This window comes from Pseudonaja textilis, chromosome 2 (genome assembly GCF_049901715.1).
Source record: "Pseudonaja textilis isolate UNSWEBS1 chromosome 2, rPseTex1.2, whole genome shotgun sequence".
In the NCBI taxonomy this organism is placed as follows: domain Eukaryota; kingdom Metazoa; phylum Chordata; class Lepidosauria; order Squamata; family Elapidae; genus Pseudonaja; species Pseudonaja textilis.
Genome location: NC_141991.1, coordinates 254,947,162 through 254,965,624, shown reverse-complemented (window position 1 = coordinate 254,965,624; position 18,463 = coordinate 254,947,162). Strand labels below are relative to the sequence as shown.

Sequence of the window (18,463 nt, the reverse complement as noted above, 5' to 3'; positions counted from 1 at the left end):
ATGGAGACAGAAAAATAGAGAGATAGAGAATGAGAGAGACACAGATGGAGAAAGAGAGACAAAGAGAGGGACAGAGAGATGAAGAGAGAGATGGAAAGAGAGGGAGTGAGTAAAGGACAAAAAAGAGTGAAAGAGACGGAGAGAAACGGATCAAGAGAAACAGACGGTGAACAGAGAGAAGGACTTGCATTTATCATTGGAGGAAAAAACAGTTTCCTGTGGGGACTTAAACATACAAATGTTAATTTTTTCACCAACACCACAGGAACAGGTGGACGTTCTCTGTCCTCCTTGTGTGCAAATGTTACTCTCTCCTAACTTAAAAAAAAAAATGTAGGCTGAATTAAAAATTAACTCCGAAGCTTACATGTCGGAGCCGATAAGCTCTCCATGTCAACGTTGGTTCCAAAGTCTGGGTTGTGCCTGTCTAAAGCTTACCAAGGATGGGACGAGAGGAAGGAAATACTAGAAGGGCCATAAAGGGATTAGATATCCTGACATTCTTGGAAGAAAAAGAGGAATGCCATCCTGTTAAATCAATTCTTGGGAGCGTGACAAGATTCAGCAAAATACTTCAGGAAGGCATTTGATAAAGTAGATCCCAACCTATTTCTTGGCAAGATAGGAGAATGTGGGATATTCCAGCAACCAATTTGCCACAGTAGTTCTCGACTTACAACAGTTCATTTAGCGACTGTTCAAAGTTAGCTTATGTAACAAACGGGGCAAAAACAGTCCTAAAATGGGGGAAAACTCACTTAACAAATGCCTCACTTTTAACTCTGCGTTTTGATCGATGCTTTTATTTTTCTAGTGAGAGGGCCCCCTCAAAGAGTTTTGAGTATGGCTCTCAAAAGTCACCATCTGCGAAGTGTTGGAAAGGCTGTCAGACACCTGGATCTAATTAGACACCTAATTACTATATGTGGTGGACATATGAGGAAGCTAAAAGATATTGGACTAAAAATACACACATGGTTGGAAAAAAAAATGAAAAATACAGCACCTAGATTTAAAACCAGAGACATTTTTATTGGGAATTTTACCTGAAGGTTACAGTAGAGAAGTGACATACTTGATTCTTAATGTATTAACTGCAGCTAGAATTGCATTGGCTTAAAATCGGAAAAATGAGAAAACTCCGATGGAGGAGGAGGTGATTAAGAAAATAATGGGATGTGTAGAAATGAGCAGATTAACATTAGCAATTAGAGAGCAAGAAGAAAAAAAGACTATTATAAGATATGGGGTTTATTCTATCCATGGTTAAATAGAATAGTAGGAAATGGAAGTATATTATAGTAATTACGATATGTTATAACTGATTATCTTTAAATAAAATATAATATGAATAACAATTAGTAAGAATTGAGATGTGCTCTAAAGGATAATATGGAACTGAAATTAAAGTCTAATGGTTGTATAGTAATAATATAATATGATATGGAAAGTTAATTAATGCAATGTAAATGTAAAAGACTATAGATATTGTGCACAGGATATATGTACCAACCAACACATTGTATAACTGAAAGAAGGTTTTATTTGTTGTTTTATGTTTGTTGTTAAAAATAAAAAAACTTTTTATTTTATTTTTTTAAAAGTCACCATCTGGCTCCAGGGTTGCCAACACAGCTTCGGATGTCTGTGGCAGGGGTGTCAAACTCGCCGCTGCACAGGCTGGATGTGTCATGCGCTGCCCATGTTCACCCCAGTTTAGCGAGCTGGGGGGGGGAAGGTCGCAATAACGACAATGTGACGATGCGAGTTTGACACCCCTGGTCTATGGAGGTCCTCAGTCATCCAGGTCCTGGTTGTCCCAAAGTTGCTTTTTTTGCAAGAGGCAACTGGGAATAGTTGGCACAGCTTCACCCCCTGTTCTGACCCAACCGGGTCCCCAAAGAACAGACACAGACAAAGGCAGCAGCCCCCGCCTTTTAAGGTTTAATATCAAATTCTGTTCTGAAGGCTGCTTTCCACTAATTAGCTCCAACAAGAAAGAGCCGTGCCAAGTATGTTTGTCGAGGCTGCCAAAAACCCAGAGATAAGAACTAATTTACAAAACTCTCCAAACACAAACTAAGATGTCCACCCGTTGAGTTTCAGAGCTTCTTTGCTGTCTGCAAAGGACACTTTTCCAAACCTGGCTTTTATCCTCTTTAGGGAGGGGCCATTGCCTTGCAGCCTTACTCCCGAGTCGCCTGTGCTGCTGTAATTGTTCTTTCCTCCGAACAATCCTCCGTGCACGCGCACTTGGCACAGGCTCCTCGGGAAGCTCCTCATTGCTGCTGCCAGTCCTCACAATCTCTGAAGGCAGCAGTCCACTCCCGGATGGTCCCGGCCCTTCATCAGAGTTCCCGCTCTCCTCAGCCATCTGCACCTGCTGCCAGCTAACCACAATACCCCGACAGGTTCAGAAAGCCCCTTAGCCCCACTCACAACTCAGTCTTGGCCCTATAGAGATGTGACAAAAGTTGGCTCCAACAATTCAGCAGAAAGCAGCCGTTTCAAGTGCGGCAAGTTGTACAGGCTATCCAGGAGACTGGTAGGGCCGCCACCGGAGGTTTTTAAGAAAAGACTGCACAGCCACTTGTCTGGAATGGTTTGGGATCTTCTGCTTGAGAAGGGGGTTGGACTAGAAGACCTCCAAGGTCCCTTCCGACTCAGAATAGATTGAATGGATTGGTTGAAAAGGTATTGGTTGGCAGAGCACTAAAAAGATTCTAAACTAAACTAACTAGCTAACTAACCAAGGAGAGAAGCAACTTGGAACTGAGGAGAAACTTCCTATCGGTGAGAACAATTAACCAGGGGAACAGATTGCCGCCAGATGTTGTGGGAACTTCCATCACTGGAGGCTTTCAAGAAGAGATTGGACAACCATTTGTCTGAAATGGTCTAGGGATGATGATGGCAAATCTATGGTGCTTAGAGCCCTCGCCAGCTGCTCTTCTGGTTTATGGCCTGCACATGTGCACCGGTCAACTGGTCTTTGCGGGTGCCGGAGAACTGGAAAATGCCCCCCAAATGGTCCATTTTTCAAGACATTTTCTGGGTCGTTTTTGAGCCATTTTAGGCCATTTCCTGGCTATTTTCCAGGCCATTTTAGGCTGTTTTTCGAGCTGAAAAATGGTCCAAAATGCCCTGAAAATGCCCCCCACAAACAGCCTGAAAATGGCCAAAAATGGCCAAAAAACAGGCTGTTTTCCGGGCCATTTTCAATCCATGGGCCACTTTAGGCCATTTTTAGACCGTTTAAGACTGTTTTTCAGGCTGAAAAATGGCCCCCAAAGGGCCTGAAAATGGCCCCCAAAAGCAGGCTGTTTTTCGGGCGATTTTTCAGGCCCAAAACACTAGAAAATGGCCCAGGAAATGGCCTGAAAACAGTGCCAAAAATTCCCCCCCAAACAGGCACGTGCACACTGGCCAGCTGGTCTTTGGGTTTCCGGCACTCCGGCACCCACACATGCATGACCACGGATGCGCATTCCAATGTGGGCACTCGGTGCCAAAAAGGTTCGCCGTCACGGGCTTAGGGTCTCCTGTTTGAGTAGTGACTCTCACGAGAGTAGGCAGCACTGTGTGTCTAGTCTAGTGACACTTCTAAGCGTGCTCCTTTCTCTCCTTTTGTCTTCCAGGAATTTCCCATACTACGACCACCAGGTGGACATGATGCTCTGTGCACGTTTGCCAAGCCTGCCGCCATCTTTCCCGTATATGAACCTTAAGTAAGGAAATCCAAAACTTGCATTGGAAAAACAAAACTGCCCTATATAATGAAGCGCGGTGGTCCCCAACTGTTGGTGAGGGAGGGGGAAGGAAACTGTTAGTGAGGGAGGGGGGGACAGGCACACACACACACATGCACAGCTCCATTTGCACGAGCAGTGGGCATTTGCACACACACATGGAGCTGAGCAAGAAACAATGAATGGAAATTAATCAAGGGAAGAAGCAACCTGGAATTAAGGAGAAACTTACTAATAGTCAGGACAGTTAACCAGTGGAACAGATCGCCCCCAGAAGTGGTGAATGCTCCAGCACTGGAAGTTTTTAATTAGATTTGTCTGAAGTGGTGTACGGTTTTCCGCCTAGGCAGGGGGTTAGACTAGAAGACCTCCAAGGTCCCTTTCCAATGCTATTCTGTTATTTAATGGATGGAAGCTTCTCGGGGGGATCTTCAACCTAGAATTAAGGAGAAACATCCTGACAGTGAGAACAGTTAACCAGTGGAGCTACTCGGCCAAAGCCAGATCCGCTTAATGGTGGTGCGCTTCACTTAACAATGGCAGTAACTTGCTCGACCACTGCTGAGGGAAAGAAAAGTAAAAGCAGGCAGGGCTTAATGCCTTGCTTAGCAGTGGAAATTCTGATCACACTTGAGGCCATAAGTCAAGTACTCCCTGTGGGAACAGGTCCCGTGGATGAGGTGGAGGCCCTGTCAAAATCCACCCTGGATTTCGGCCCACTGCAAAAGTTCCACTCCACTGCTTCTGAAAAGTTCCACACTTCTGAAAGTTCCAACTTCAACACACCTGGTCTAAGTTTCCAACCCTCAAGATATTTTAATGGCTTTCTCCTGCTGCTGGGTAGTTATGGCTCTTATAGAATAGAATAGAATAGAATAGAATAGAATAGAATAGAATAGAAATAGAATAGAATAGAATTAGAAATAGAATAGAATTGAATGAAGAATAGAATAGAATAGAATAGAATAGAATAGAATAGAATAGAATAGAATAGAATAGAATAGAATAGAATAGAATAGAATAGAATAGAATAGAATCAGGAAAGAATAGAAATAGATAGAATAGGAATAGAATAGAATAGGAATAGAAATAGAATAGTATGAAGAATAGACTAGACTAGAATAGAAATAGAATAGAATAACAGTTGAATAGAATAGAAATAGAAATAGAATAGAATAGAATAGAATAGAATAGAATAGAATTAGAAATAGAATAGAATAGGAATAGAATAGAATGAAGAATAGACTAGACTAGACTAGACTAAGAACAGAAATAGGAATAGAATAGAATAGAATAGAATAGAATAGAATAGAATGAAGAATAGAATAGAAATAGAACTAATAGATAGAAAAGAATAGCATAGAATAGAATAGAATAGAATAGAATAGAATAGAACAGAATAGAACAGAACAGAATGAAGAATAGAATAGAAATAGAAATAATAGGGATAGAATAGAATAAAATAGAATAGGAATAGAAATAGGAATAGAAATAGAATAGAATTGAATGAAGAATAGAATTGGGAGGGACCTTGGAGGTCTTCTAGTCCAACCCCCTGCTCAGGCAGGAAACTCTACATCACTTCAGACAAATGGTTATCCAACATCTTTTAAAAAAAATGTCCAGTGTAGGAGCATTCACAACTTCTGGAGGCAACGTTGTTCCACTGATTAATTGTTCTTTTGAGAAGTTGTGCTTGGTTTGACACAACTGGCTAAGAGGAAATTTACCATATGCCTCCCAAGTTAAAATTAATTGACTCGTCCAATTCAATTACAACAGGGCTCGCCCAACCTTGGCAACTTTCAGGCTCGTGGACGCCAACTCACCGCAAAACCATGAGGACTAGTAACATGTCCTTAAAATTAAAATAGAGAAGAAGGAAGGAATGGAGGAGGGGTGAAATTAAATGCCCCCTTGTCTGAAATGGTATAGGCCCTACGCCATGATAGGGCCGTGATGGCGAACCTATGCCATGCGTGCCGGAAGTGGTATACAGAACCATCTCTCAAGGTATGCCAGCCATTGCCCGTTGATCTTCCGGGTTCCGGTGCACACATGTGCACCGGCCAGCTGGTCATCACGCATGTGCGAGCACCGGAAATCAGAAAAGCAGCTCCAGGCGTGTGCATGCACACCGACCACTTGATCTTCCAGTTTCTAACACGCATGCGTGCCCAAAGACCAGCTGGCTGGCGTGCAAATGCACGTTAGAAACTGGTCTTCACATGTGCATAAGCGTCAGAAGCTGGAAGACCAGGTGGCTGGTACACATGCATGTGCCAGGAGTTGCTCTTCTAGTTCCAATGCATGCGCATTTTGGCACTCGGTCCCTTTTTGTCGCATACACATGCGCTCCTGTTTCAGCTCTCGGTGCCGAAAAGCTTAACCACCACTGCCATAGGGGGCTCCTGCTTGAGCAAAGGGTTGGACTAGAAGACCTCCAAAGGTCCCTTCCAGCTCTGTTATTCTCTTAATTAATCAGTGGAAAGTTTGCCTCCAGAAATTGTGGGGGCTCCATCACTGGAGGTTTTGAAGAAGAGACTGGACAGCCATTTGTCTGGAATGGTGTAGGGTTTGGCGCCTGAGCAGGGGGTTGGACTAGATGACCTCCACGCTCCCTTCCAACTCTGTTATTCTGATGACTTAGATTAGATGGGGCATGTAAGGGGCGTGCATAAGTGCACCATCGTGCCTCTTATCCCTGTCCTATTGTCCCCAATTTTTCGTACCTATTTCCTGTATTCTTAGTTGTGTTTATACTTACACCTATTATCTTGTAAGCGGTTGACAAATAAAATAAATAAAATAAAAAAGGAAGGAAAGAAGGAAGGGGGAAAGAATGAGAACAGGGAAGGAAGGAAGGAAAGAAAGGAGAGAAAAGGGAGGGAGGGAGGGAGGGAGGGGAGAGAGGAAGGAAGGAAAGAAGCAAGGAAGGGGAAAGGAAGGAAGGACGGAAGGAAGGAAGGAAGGAAGGAAAGGAAAGGAAAGGAAAGGAAAGGAAGGGGAAGGAAGGAAGGAAGGAAGGAAGGAAGGAAGGAAAGAAGCAAGGAAGGGGAAAGGAAGGAAGGAAGGAAGGAAGGAAGGAAGGAAGGAAGGAAGGAAGGAAGGAAAGGAAAGGAAAGGAAAGGAAAGGAAGGGGAAGGAAGGAAGGAAGGAAGGAAGGAAAGAAGCAAGGAAGGGGAAAGGAAGGAAGGACGGAAGGAAGGAAGGAAGGAAAGAAGCAAGGAAGGGGAAAGGAAGGAAGGAAGGAAGGAAGGAAAAGGAAAGGAAAGGAAAGGAAAGGAAGGGGAAGGAAGGAAGGAAGGAAGGAAGGAAGGAAGGAAGGAAGGAAGCAAGGAAGGGGAAAGGAAGGAAGGACGGAAGGAAGGAAGGAAGGAAGGAAGGAAAGGAAAGGAAAGAAGAGAATACCCATTCCTAAGAGGTTTTTAAGGGGCGTGCATAAGCGCACCATCGTGCCTCCCGTCCCTGTCCTGTTGTCCCCATTTATTCCTACCTATTTCCTGTATTCTTACTCATGTTTATACTTACACCTATTATCTTGTAAGCGGTCAACAAATCAAATAAATAAAATAAAATAAAAAGATCCCTTGGAGTTTAGAAGGCTGGAATGTTCTGGCACGATGGAGGTTTGGAGAGGCAGCCCTGGTGGGCTTTACTGGGGGTGCTAATTCTCTTTTCTCTCCTTGCAGGTGGGACACAAGTCATTTTAAGAGGTCTGGAGGGCCGGAGAGGGACAGCTATATAATTCATCCTGAGTTTGTTTCAGAGGCTTATCCCACTCCGCCATGTTGGTATTAAGAGAGTCGAGAGAGACTGCCATTAAAAAGTGCCACTGGTGACAAACTATGCCGTGGGCTCGGTTGAATTCTCTTTCCCCCATAACCACCACCACCAAAAAGGCCGAGGGCCAAAGAAACATGTCTCGGTGCGGCCCTTGGTGCTCTCTGAGCGTGGTCGCTTTCTTGCGGATGTTTCATGACCCAACTAGGTAACAGCATCCGTGCTAGAAGGGACGGGGGGTTGTTCTCTGTTTATGTACAAGGGGTCTGCTCTATCAGCATTGGTGAGAGTATTCTTGATTGGATTGTGGTCTTGTCTCTGTGGTGGCCTGTCGGCTGCCAGTCTCTCCAGCAGCCGAATCAGAGGAGGAGGAGGAGGAGGAGGAGGAGGAGGAGGAGGAGGAGGAGGAGGAGGAGGAGAGGAGGAAGTGGAGGAGGAAGACAAGGAGAAGGAGGAAAAGGAGGAGGAAGACAAGGAGAGAGGAGGAGGAGGAGGAGGAGGAGAGGAGGAAGTGGAGGAGGAAAAAGAGGAGGAAGATAAGGAGAAGGAGGAAAAGGAGGAGGAAGACAAGGAGGGAGGAGGAGAAGGAAGAGGAGGAAGAGGAGGAGAAGGAGGAAAAGGTGGGGGAGGAGGAGGAGGAGGAGGAGGCATGGGAGTCAGAGCCAGCATCAGGGCAACCTGGGAGCTCCCAGGGGGAAGGGGGAATGGAGCTGGCAGGGTGGGAGAAAGAGAGACGGAGGCAGAGCCTGGGCCGTCCATCAGCCCTCAGATGGAAAGTCAACAGCACCCAGGTCTGGAGGTGGCTGATGAGGAAGAGGAGGAACAGCTGGGCCCAGTGCCTGATGCGCAGATATGCAGAAGGCAGAGGAGAGGAGAGCAGTGGAAATCTATGGGCCGGTCCTTGGGACGGAAGAGCCACCGCTGCTAGCGAAGCCCCACCCTAGCTATGGGGATAAAAGGTAGGGGTGGAGATGAATAGATCTGGCAGACTACTATTCCTCTTCTGGACGGACGGATTTGTTAGCCTGCGGTGAGAGAGAAACTTTTTGCCGTGACTCCTAATAAAGGAATCTTTGAGTCCGCTTCAGGGGGTTTGTTGTGTTTGGGAGGCTGGGTCAGAACAGCCTCACAATAATCCAATCAAGGGATAATCACCACCTAACAACTAGTTGGGTCATGAAATGTGTTAGTGTTTGGGGATAAACCCCCGAGCAGAGTGCACAGCAGCAGTCTAACCAGGCAGCCAAATGAGAGAGAGAGGCTGGGCCCAAGAGTATACACACACTTGAGACAAATGACACTGTTTGTGGTTTTAAATAGATATTTAATTCACACAGAGATTAAGAAGAGTCATTCAGTCCATATGTCAGTATCCAGTTTATCCATCCAGTTACCTAGTCTATAAACAGTAAATACAATGTCTTTACGCCTATGCAGTAAATGGATACATTCATCATGAGGCTTGGTATTGTTAAATACAGTCTGTGCCTCCCCTTTCTTACTATCATGTAAGACATACAATGCTCCATTTAAAGCTGCAGTTACCTTTTTGTTATCTCTTTCCAGTATGCACTTATTATTCTTAAATGTAACCACATATCCTAGTTTATCTAATACTCTTACAGAAAGTAAGTTCATCTTTAACTGTGGTACATACAACATTTTTATGTTCTGTTTTAAACATGGACAATATGCAATACCTTCACCCTTGGCCTTGAGGTGCCAACCATTAGCGAGTGATATATGCTGAGAGCTTGTAGACATTTTTATAAACTTTGTCTTATCTCTCGTGATACAGTGGGATGCTCCACTGTCCACCACCCATATATCATTCTTCATATCACAGTTGCTGAACGTGGCTAGTTCAAAGGATTTCTTTGGCTTCTTTAAATTCTGGCGTTTTCCTTTTCTGCAGAATCTTGCCAAATGTCCTCTGCCTCCACAATTAAAACACTTTTTAATTGTGTATGCCGCTGAAGATAACTTCTCTTCCTCCGGGTGCTTTACCTTGCATAGCTGGTTTCTTTCAGGCTTTGAAGATAATTTCTCTTCATTAGGCTTATCTTCTCTCAGCTGGTCACGTTCACTCCTTCTTCTGGCTTCTTCTAATAGCCTGCCAGTTATCTCAGTTACTGATAAACTGTCTTTAGGCAATACCTCTAATGCAGTCACAAAATCATCATAGCTTCGATCCAAAGAAGACAGTATAATGTATACTTGTTGCAACTCATTAAATATAAGCTCTTTTTCTTGTAACTCTTGAAAAATGCTTTTCATACAGTTTAAATGAGTTAACATGTCTCCATTGCTCTCAAGATGTGTTCTAAACAGCTTCCGTGTAAGATTGATATGAGCTCCTACACTGTCTCGAACATAAATCTTCTTGAGGTTATGCCAGCAAATGGCAGCATTTTCCTCTCCACGGATATGTATCAGTTGCTGGTCTGAGAGAGTCAGTCCTATGATGCACAAAGCCTGTTCAATCTTTTGTTTATAGTCCTGTATCTTTCTGGCATCCTCTTCAACAGTAGGATCCAAATTAGATACATCTGGTGGGTTTGTAATTATGTCCCACAAACCTTCTCTTCGTAGCAGTAAACTACACTTCATTGACCATGAAACATAGTTTGTTCCATCTAACCTGGATATCATAGACAGACTTGGCAAATTTACTTGTGCCATTGCTCTGCAGAAAAATAACTATTTAACAAACAGTTTGTCTTTACAGCAATGTGCAACTCACCCCAAATCTAACTCTCTCTGGTATATCCTGGTTAGCTAGACTGTGCACACTGCTGGGCCCATAACCAATGTTAGTGTTTGGGGATAAACCCCCGAGCAGAGTGCACAGCAGCAGTCTAACCAGGCAGCCAAATGAGAGAGAGAGGCTGGGCCCAAGGGTATACACACACTTGAGACAAATGACACTGTTTGTGGTTTTAAATAGATATTTAATTCACACAGAGATTAAGAAGAGTCATTCAGTCCATATGTCAGTATCCAGTTTATCCATCCAGTTACCTAGTCTATAAACAGTAAATACAATGTCTTTATCTGCTTGTAAATCTTCTTCTTCTGATAACTTTCTCTCAAAGACAATGCTGAGTATGAACAGCTCACCAAGTAAACACAGTCCTTTAGTTCAGTAGAGAGAAGTATCTTGCACAGTAGACATCTCATGCAGGAGTAAAGCAGTAGGCAGACAGCAGACAGACCAGAGACCAGTAACACCAGGAACCAGGAACAGAGACTCGAAACCAGCATCAGAAACCAGGAAGTGTTACGTCTCTCTCACTGCCTCTTATTGCAGCTTACAACCACACCCATAATTATCCGATGACATTGCAGTTTTGGAGCTTAAAGCTGCAAACACATAAACCTAGGTTTTATATATTCATTCACCCAAACCAGTTGGTGTATCCATATACCCAACAAAATGCCTGCAAGAAAACAATCACAGCTAAGAGAACACTAAGGACTGCATAGTACTTCCTCGTCCTCCTCATCATCATCATCATCACCACCACCATCACAAATCCCTTCTAGCACTGATGACGTTACCTAGTTGGGTCATGAAACGTCTCCAAGAAAACCACCAAGCTCCGAGAACATCAAGAATTCCAGTCCTTCCTCCTCCTCCTCCTCCTCCTCCTCCTCCTCCTCCTCCTCATCATCATCATCATCATCATCATCATCACTACTACCACCACTATCGTTATAAATCCCCCTCCCTTCTGGCATTGATGATGTTACCTAGTTGGGTCATAAAACGTCTGCAAGAAAACCACCAAGCTCAGAGAGCACCAAGAACTCCACTGTCCCTCCTCCTCCTCCACCTCCTCCTCCTCCTCCCCCCTCCTCCTCCTCTTCTCTGCCAACCCCACTCCTTTCTAGCACTGATGATGTTACCTAGCTGGGTCATGAAACGTCTGCAAACTCACACAGCACCAAGCTCCCCGGTTCGAGCCTGAGCTACAAAGACTCTTTTCTATTGGAATATCTTTTTCTAGCTAGCAATGGGGAGGGGAGAAACCCTCTCCTCCCCCAGCACCAACCCCGGCCTTCACCTCTTGCAAAACAGGATGCAACCTAAGCGGAATGTTGCTTCTCCGAGCCCAGAGCACCACACTTAATCCCTGTTTTTAAGGCTTAGTTAGAGACGGTTGGAAAAAAATCGTCTGAATTGCCTCTCTCTGTTTGTTTCCGCTGTTTAACATTTTTCCCCCTTAAAAACCCTCTTTATCTGGAAAACAAGCCATAAAGAAATGCAACTCCAGGCCCGACAGATGGTCATAAAGAGATTGCAATTTCAGGAGCGATTAAGAAAGAAGAAAAAAAATCCACTTAACGCACACACCGATACAAGCCATAAAATCCGAAGGAGCCCGGGAAACGAGCTAGTCTAAAGGTTGTTAAAAACACAGCACGGAAGGAAGGGCGGTTCAACTTCAGAGGACTCAGCATTGTGTGGTGTGTGTGTGTGCGTGTGTCTAGGGAAAAGCTCGTAACACATGTGACAATCTATGCAAAGCGGTCTCACTATCAATCCACCTTCAGGGTCGTTAAAAGATCTAACAGGATTACCAAAAGAGCGCACGTAAGTATGTACACACACATGCACAAACACACAAATACATTTAATTTTATTTTTAATTTTATTTTTAGTGTTGACTCCTGGCAATGGCCGGGCCTGGCCTCTTGGCAAGGTTTTCTTGGCAAGTTTTTTTGGCAAGTGGTTTTGCAATTTAGCCTTCCTTCCCAGGGTTGAGAAATGAAGGACCGACTCGTTCTTGTTTGCTTATTTACTTATTTGAGTGAAATTATTGTTGACTTTATTTCTTCTTGCAAGGGCTTGTGGCTTCGATCAAAGCCTGAATGTAAACAGGAGATTAAAAAAAACACCCAGCAGACAAATCACACTTTGTAAACCATAGGACAGTGGCGGCTAACCTTATTGGGCTCCTATGCCAAAAATTGAGTGCGCACGTGCCGCATGCCAACACCCAGAAGGCAATGTGTGCAGGCCCTCCCAATGCCCCCTGAGCATGTGCACACGAGTCTCCCACCCCCCGCTACCGCCCCCTTACCTGCACTGCATCTCCCAGCTGATTTTCAGCCCGTTTGAGGCCTTTTTCAGCCTCCCAGAGGCTCGAGGGAAGCCTCTGCAGCCTTTGTAGGCTGAAAAATGGGCCCGTTTTGTATTCTGGAAATATAGGAAGTGATGAAACAGGCCTGGTTTTCGGCCTACGAAGGCTGCAGGGGCTTCCCTCGAGCCTCTGGGAGGCCGAAAAAGGCCTCAAATGGGCTGAAAATCAGCTGGGAGATGCAGTGCAGGTAAGTTTGCCTCGTGTGCCCGCACAAATGTCTCTGCGTGCCACCTGTGGTACACGTGCCATAGATTTGCCTGGCTGTAAATCAGAAGGCGTCTGACGACAAAACTCCTTTTTATCAAAAGCACAAGCTTGGCCTTCCAATTTTGGGCTTCCAGTTCTCTCCTCCTACTCAATTCTGCAAAATCGCTATAAAAGGCTACCTCCTTAGAAGTACCCACTGCATCTTAGAAGAGACGGTCTTCGTAAACCCTGAATCCTGGTTGGATAAAAAAAAAAAACCGAAGAGTTTGTTAATACAGATATATTAATAAAGTTCCCCTGAACACACCCAGCCCACAACCAGTGTGAGGAAAATGCGAAGTGCCAGGCATGAAGCCATGATGCAAATCTTCCATTATATGGATGAGGTTTGCCAGATATCTTGTGTCTACCTGTGCGTGCATTTAAAATTAAACATTTCTTGTTTATGAAAAGTAGTTGAGGAATCAAGAAAAGTAGTTGAGGAATCAAGAATCAAGCCTTCTTTGTTTCTTCTCTTTTTCTTCCTTTCTTTTTCCTTTTTTCTTTCCTTCTTTCTTCCTTCCCTTCTTCCCTCTTCTTTCTTTTCCTATCTTCCTTCTTTCTTTTTCTCTGCTTTTCTATTTTTCTCTTTCTTTTTTTCTTTTTCTTTCTTTCTTTTTCTTTCTCTCTCCACCTTTCCTTTCTTCCTTCCCTCCCTTTCTTTTTGTCTTTTCCTTCCTTTTCCTGTTTTTCTGTTTTCCTTTCTTTTTCTTCTCTTATCTTTTCTTTCTTTTCTTCCTTCCTTCTCTTTTTCTTTCTTTATTTTCTTTTTCTTCCTTTCTTTTTTCCTCTTTTTTCCTTCCCTCCCTCCCCCTTTTCTTTTCTTCTTCCTTTCTTCTTTTTCTCTGCTTTTCTATTTTTCTTTTTTCTTTTTTCTTTTTCTTCCTTCCTTTCTTCCTTTCCTTTCTTCCCTCCTTCCCTCCCTTTTTTGTCTTTTCCTCCCTTCCTTTTTTCTGTTTTTCTCTTTCTTTTTTCTTCTCTTTTTCTCTTTCTTTTCTTCCTTCCCTCTTTTCTTTCTTTCTTTCTTTCTTTCTTTCTTTCTTTCTTTCTTTCTTTCTTTTTTTCTTTCTTTCTCATTTATTTGCATGGCACCTTTATTATCCTGTTTACAAATAACTCACAGTCTCCTGGTGATTGGTTGGAATTTCATGGCTAAGGTGGCACTAGAACTCAGAGCCTGCTCCTGATGGATTGGCCCAAAGTCACCCAGCTGGCCTCCAGGCCTAAGGCCGGACTAGAACGCCCTGTCTCCCGCTCTTTCGCTTGGTACCTTAATCCTGAGACCAAACTGACCTTGTAGGTCTCTCTTCCACTTCCCCAGCTCCCGGCACAGACTTTAGTGTGACGAAGTTTTTCCTAAGCTGAAGGTTTGCTGGGAAGCTGCCACTTTTAGAAGCACTCATGGTGATTCTAATATGTAGCCTGGTGTCTTTCTTTCAAGGTGCTTTTTGCTTTTCTCTTTAACTCTGGACCAGGATTTTCCACAGTTGGCAATGCTAAGACACACGGACTTCAATTCCCAGAATCCTCCCAGCCAGCATGCTTTAAAATGGGCAGACTTCAACTCCCAGAATTCCCCAGCTAGCTTGATTTAAGATGGACTACAATTCCCAGAATCCCCCAGCCAGCCTGCTTTAAGATGGGTGAACTTCAATGCCCAGAATTCCCCAGCTAGCTTGATTTAAGATGGGCAGACTTCAACTCCCAGAATCCCCCAGCCAGCATGATTTAAGATGGGTGAACTTCAATGCCCAGAATTCCCCAGCTAGCTTGATTTAAGATGGATGGACTTCAATTCCCAGAATCCTCCCAGCCAGCCTGCTTTAAAATGGGTGAACTTCAATGCCCAGAATCCCCCAGCCAGCTTGATTTAAGATGGGCAGACTTCAACTCCCAGAATCCCCCAGCCAGCATGATTTAAGATGGGCAGACTTCAACTCCCAGAATTCCCCAGCCAGCATGATTTAAGATGGGCAGACTTCAACTCCCAGAATTCCCCAGCTAGCTTGATTTAAGATGGACTACAATTCCCAGAATCCTCCCAGCCAGCCTGCTTTAAAATGGGTGAACTTCAATGCCCAGAATTCCCCAGCTAGCTTGATTTAAGATGGATGGACTTCAACTCCCAGAATCCCCCAGCCAGCATGATTTAAGATGGGCAGACTTCAACTCCCAGAATTCCCCAGCCAGCATGATTTAAGATGGATGGACTTCAATTCCCAGAATCCCCCAGCCAGCATGATTTAAGATGGGCAGACTTCAACTCCCAGAATTCCCCAGCTAGTTTGATTTAAGATGGGTGGACTTCAACTCCCAGAATCCCCCAGCCAGCATGATTTAAGATGGGCAGACTTCAACTCCCAGAATTTTCCAGCTAGTTTGATTTAAGATGGATGGACTTCAACTCCCAGAATCCCCCAGCCAGCATGTTTTAAGATGAGTGAACTGCAGGTTTCTGGGAGTTGAAATCCACCTGGTCTTTTCAAGTTGCCAAAGTTGGGAAACCCACCTGCTTGAGGTGAGCGGGGTGGACTAGAAGACCTCCAAAGTCCCTTCCAGATAGGGTGTTCCTGGAATGGGACAATTAATAAATATGCTTTAAATCAGGGGTATCCAACTTTGGCTATTTTAAGGCCTGTGGACTTCAAGTCCCAGAATTCTGTCTTAAAAGTTGTTTAGGTCGGACATCCCTGCCTTATATAATCCACTTTTAGGGCTGAGGGTGACATTTTGCTTCTTCTTTCTTTCTTTCTTTCTTTCTGTTTCTTTTTCTTTTTTTCTTTTTAGTTTCCACGTTGCACAACTCCTCCCCGGAAGCCATTTCCTTTCCGGAGAGGGAGATGTTTACCTGCTTTTTGCAAGCGACAAACCTCGGTTCTCAACTCACCCGGGAAAAGTTCAAGTGGCCTTTCAGACGACCCTGCCTGACCCGAAAGTTTATTTTAAAGCACGTGTGAACACGGGGCCGGCAGGCAATTAAAAAGTTTGCAATGATGCCTCGGGTGTATTTCCACCCCCACCCCCACCGCCTCAGAAAGTCTTGGATCCCCTCGGGATTGAATGAATTAAGCCAGGATTGATTGCTTGATTTGCAGCGGAACGGATGCAATTACAGTCATACCTGGCGGGGGGCAAGGTAACCCTTTCCTGCCCTTTCCCGCCAGATAGACTGCTCCTGCCTCGGGAGGCTCCGCATGAGGGGTGGGGAGAGAGAGAGAGAGAGAGAGAGAGAAAGCGCAGCCGAGTTGCGGGCAGAGGGTGCTTGGAAGCAACCCCCCAAGTTCCCCCCGGCTGGGCAAAATAACCCTTGTTGTGAGTGAAGCCCGGAGCCAGGTAGACTGCTCCTGCCTCGGGAGGCTCCACATCGGGGAAGAGAGATGGGGGCGGGAGGCGGTCTCGGGCGGCAGCTGAGAGCGGGCAGAGGGGTGCTTGAAAGCAACCCCCAGTTCCCCGGCTGGGCAAGGTAAGCCTTTCCTGCCTTCTCGGGTGGCGCCAGGTAGACTGCTCCTGCCTCTGGAGGCTCCACATTGAGGTTTGGGGGAGAGAGAGAGAGAGAGAGAGAGAGCAGCTAAGTAGCGGGCAGAGGGTGCTTGAAAGCAGCCCCCAAGTTCCACCCCCGGGCTGGCCCAAAATAACCCTTGTTGTGAGTGAAGCCCGGAGCCAGGTAGACTGCTCCTGCCTCGGGAGGCTCCACATCGGGGGCGAGGGAGAGAGCGAGAGAGGGCCGGTCTCGGGCGGCAGCTGAGTTCCCGGCCCGTCGGGCAGCTCCCCCGCTGCAAAACTACAACTCCCAGAGTCCTTTTCCTTCCTTCCCTCCCTCCCCTTGTCCCCCCCTCCCCTCCCCTCCCGCCACCTCCGCTCACCTGACGAGCAGCGCCGCGGAGCCCCGGCCGCCTCTCCTGCCCGCAAACGCCCCCAGTCCCCGGGACCGAGCTGGGGAGGGTCCCGCTGCAGCCCCGCCTGCCGCCCCCGCCTCTTCTTCCTCCGCCTCCTCCTCCTCCTCCTCCTCCGCCTCGCCTGGGCCAGCTCCTTAGTCCGGGCCAGGCATAAACAAGCCGGAGCTCCGCGCTCACCTGCGGCCGTCAGCACCCAGCAGCGCCGCCCCGAGCCAGGTGAGTGCAGGTGGGCGGCCGGGCGGGTCTGAAGTTCCCCGGGACGGGACGGAGGGGACGGGACGGGCTGAGGGGGAGCAGCGAGGGGAGTCGGGGGTCCCGGCTTTGGGACTGAAAGTTGCTCCGCTTCCCAAAGTCAGTTTTTCTCCGGGAGGGTCTGGAAAGAAAAGGGGGGGACTCCCTGCACACACACACAACTCAGATACACACACAACACAGATGCACAAACATACAAAGAGAGAGAGAGAGAGACAAGCGGTGTGAGAGATACACACCATCACACAAACGCAGTGACAGCCAAACACACAGAGAAAGACAAAAAGGCGCAGACAGATACAGACCCACAAACACACAACACAGATACACAAACATAGAGACACACAAAGAGAGAGAGAGAGAGACACACACACACACAGAGAGAGACAAGCATGTGTGTGTGAGAGAGATACACACCATCACACAAAGGCAGTGGCAGCCGGACACACAGAGAGACACAAACACACACAGAGAGAGAGAAAGACAGAAAGGTGCAGACAGACACAGACTGACAAACTCGCACAGACACAAAGGGAGAGATTTGATAGATGCATCCAGAGACACACAAAGACACAGGCATGCAGAGAGAGAGAGAGACAGTTACACAAACAAAGTGACAGCCCCACACACACACACAGAGAAAGTCAGAGATGCACAGAGACGCGCAGATCCACAAGGACTCACAAACACACATCCAAAGACACACTCAGAAAGAGACAGATACACAGACACACAAATACACAGAAACACACATACACGCAAGTGTGTGTGTGTGAGAGAGAGATACACAGTTACACAAACACAGACACACACAGAGAGAGAAAGACACACACACACAGACACGCAGCCGTCACACAAACGCAATGACACACACAGAAACACACACACACACAGAAAGACAGGCACAGACAGATACAGACTCACAAACTCGCACAGACACAGAGGGAGAGATAGATAGACCCAGAGACACACAAAGACACAAAGACACACTCACAGACACACAGTGAGAGAGAGAGAGAGATACATAGTTACACAGAGTGACAGACACACACAGACTCACAAACACACACAAAGAGACAGAAACACAGGGTCACACAAACACACAAGGGGAGAGAAAGTCTGAGCCACATCGACCCACACAGACTCACCAACACACACACAAAGGCACTTAGAAAGAGAGAGAGACACACACAAGAGACAATCAAATAGATGGAAACACAGAGACACACAGCGCATGTGTGTGTGTGAGAGAGAGATACACAGTTACACAAACACAGCCAGACATGCATTCACACAAGGAGAAAGACAGAGGAACGCAGACATACACCAACACACAAACGCACAAACACACACAGCCACAAATATCCAGAGAGACACCTAGGAACACACA

The 18,463-nt window shown here is 45.9% G+C and overlaps 1 protein-coding gene and 1 long non-coding RNA gene across 2 annotated transcripts in view; one reads left to right on the top strand and one right to left on the bottom strand.

Annotated features, from left to right (window-relative positions):
* Positions 1–18,463, bottom strand: part of LOC148127460 (uncharacterized) — a 115,365-nt gene that overhangs the window by 29,506 nt on the left and 67,396 nt on the right. The window lies entirely within an intron of this gene.
* The window catches only part of LOC113444937 (myogenesis regulating glycosidase), a 33,034-nt gene continuing 31,353 nt past the window's right edge, over positions 16,783–18,463 (top strand). The window contains exon 1 of the mRNA XM_026713888.2: positions 16,783–17,037. The gene's annotated coding sequence lies outside the window, so the exon portion shown is untranslated. The remainder of the gene's footprint in view (positions 17,038–18,463) is intronic.